We start from the raw sequence: 2,773 nt of genomic DNA, 5'->3' as shown, positions 1-2,773 counted from the left end.
GGGGGCAGGCGGTGGCCCACGCCGCCGCAGGAGCGTGGACGGGGAGGGCTGGGTGAAGGAGGTGAAGGAGGCGGGCGCGGGGTCTGCCGGCTGCGTGCGTTGGGCGATGGGAAGCGAGCGAGGTTCAGCGCCGGGAGGAGCCCCCAGCTCCCCAAACTGCAGCATCTGGAGTTTCCAGTTCAGATCTGAGGTGTCAGTCAAAATGGGAGCTGCAAGGAATGGATCAAAATAATCTCTACCCTGCAAAGACAATCTGGGAGAACAAGACGCCTTCTGGTACTGCCTCTGCAGCAGGCGGTATGTAATTTGCTCAATTTAGCATCAAGTAAGCATGGCTGAATTTAGTCCTGTATTTTTGGCTTTATTATTATCTGAGTATTACAGCTCAGCCTGTTACCATGAGGCTAACTCACAAGGTTTTATTCTGATTTTTCTCTGTTTTTCTGCTCAGACAAAGCCCAAGGCAACTGGGATTTTCCAGAGCAGAGAATGACTGTTGTCGCTAATAATCGCTTTAGTCAGCAACATATGTTTAGTGATGCACATCAATATTTGTACTTTCACAGATGCTAAGATTTTGTATTTTCAATGTCATTGTGTCCAGAAGCATGCTTTATCTCAGTGCTATAAAAGTACATGTAAAATACTGGATTTTGATACCTGCATTTCCCAAACTGAAAGCCTGTGGCTGAAATTCCTCTGTGCTATCAGGCTACATGACATTGCAAACCGTACCATTTCCTACTTCGCACCGGAATCCCGTGACTCTCTGAAATATGCACCTCAGCTATGATTTATAAGGTTTTTGTATCATTTTCCTTGTATTTTTCTACAGAAGCAGATAATATCTCATAGGGTATGTCGAAAGACATTCTGTTTTGAAGCAATTTGCCTGGTATTCTGCCTCTCTCGCTCCTTTAACGCTACAAGGAATATGTAATGGAAACCATGTTGTTATTCCTCAGATTGTTCCTTGAAGTCTTCTCTTATTTCTACTTTTATATTGAGTCATTCTTCTTCTTGTGACCTCCTAATCATTTCCTCAGCAAGAGACTGGGATGTGACATGCAAGGAGATGACTTCAAGTGAAGAGGGAAAAATACACCAGAAAAGAGGAAAGCTGAGACGTAAGGATCCTGTTTACATGCAAAACTCGCAGTAGTTAGGTAAATAAGCACAGATATGTTTAAATCTGCATCACAACGTTGTCCGAATAGCAAGCACAGTCTTGTTGGCAAACTAGACAGATTGGCGGTTCCGTTTGGAAGAACCCTTTTTGCGTGTGCCGTTCAGGAGCCGTCTATCCAGAAATGATAACTGCTCTCCTTCACGTTCTGAGGGAGAGAGGTTTGATGAAAATTTACCATGCGAATTTTCTTATTTTTATAGACGTAGGGTTTGCTTGAATTAATTGATGTCTTCCAAACTCATGGCAAGAAGCAAAAAATGGGGAACCTCCTCCTCGCGACTGACTGGGGCCAGGCTGACGGCAGCACCGTGCACCGAAACGCTTGTCCACTTTTCCTGGCTAAATCAGGTCGCAAAGAAGCATTTTGTTTCTTGTGTTATGGCTACAAATAGGCTCCTACGGCCACTGAGCAGTGGCGTTTTCTCTCGGTGTGCTCTGTTCTTCATGGCGCGGAGCAGAAGCGTAGCTGGGAGCAGCTGCCGTGTCACAGCCTGCCCAGTTGCCCTGTGTCTCCTCCTGAAATTGATGTTTCAACTCGTTCTCATCTGCCAGGCTGCACTGGTTTGCTCATCACCCGCGAGCTGACCCTGCACACGTCTTGCTTACAGCTGAGCGAAAGGGCACCGTGCTGGCCCGCGGGTTCTTATACTGTTCGCAGTCCAATTTTCCTAATTTTATGCTAATTTCAAGCAGCATTAAGAACCTCTTGTAAACAGCACATTCGAGCTCAAACTTCACTTGGATACTTATTCCCTCCTTCTGCAGACTCTCCCTATCTTTTGCTGCCGTGGGATGGTGCCTGCGATGCCTCTCCATCACTACTGCTTAGAACCTGGTCCTTCTCTTTTGGTGAGCCCGTGCATGCCATCCTCTGTGTAACCATTGCACGGAGGGGAGAGCAAACACCCCACCCTCCCCTTTCAGCAAAAGAAGTCTAAGCAGAAATGTTTCCATCTCTGATATTTCCTCAATTAAGCTTCCCACATCCCTTTTTCTTTTTCTGTCACTCACGGAAACTTTTGGGTAGTGGCACTATTCTTGTGTGACTAATTTGTACAAAGCCATAGGAAGATACATCTTTTTTCAAATTATGTTTAAACTATCTTTTAAAATATTTTAGAATTTTTGTATGTAATTTGATAGATGAAAAAACACAAGGAGGTGCAGAATTCGTGTTTTTAAAAGTATCACGTGTCAGTGAGTGCCCTGGCTTCACACTTTTGACTTAGCAGCTTTGTGCAATGGAGGTTGAAACTACCAATAACTGCAAATACAACCCATTTTTATTGGCATAACAGTGACATCTATTGTTCGATATTATACACATCTGTGCCACTCCTAGCAACCGCCTCCAAGTATTGAACTGATCTGTCTCGATTTCATAAGATGCAAACATGCACAGTCAAATTATTGATTCAAAGATCTGTGTAATAACATGGAGTAATGCCATTGGGCAGCCGTGCAGAATTAAATCCAATTCGTTCCGTTACAGCCTGATTTACAGGTCGGTGTGGACCGACACACACAGACAGGCACCTCCTCTTTCTGGGAGCGTCGGCAGACGTTGCTTCCACGCGACGCGCG

The sequence above is a fragment of the Phaethon lepturus genome, unplaced genomic scaffold (genome assembly GCF_000687285.1).
Source record: "Phaethon lepturus isolate BGI_N335 unplaced genomic scaffold, ASM68728v1 scaffold37179, whole genome shotgun sequence".
In the NCBI taxonomy this organism is placed as follows: domain Eukaryota; kingdom Metazoa; phylum Chordata; class Aves; order Phaethontiformes; family Phaethontidae; genus Phaethon; species Phaethon lepturus.
This window is presented reverse-complemented; position numbering follows the sequence as displayed.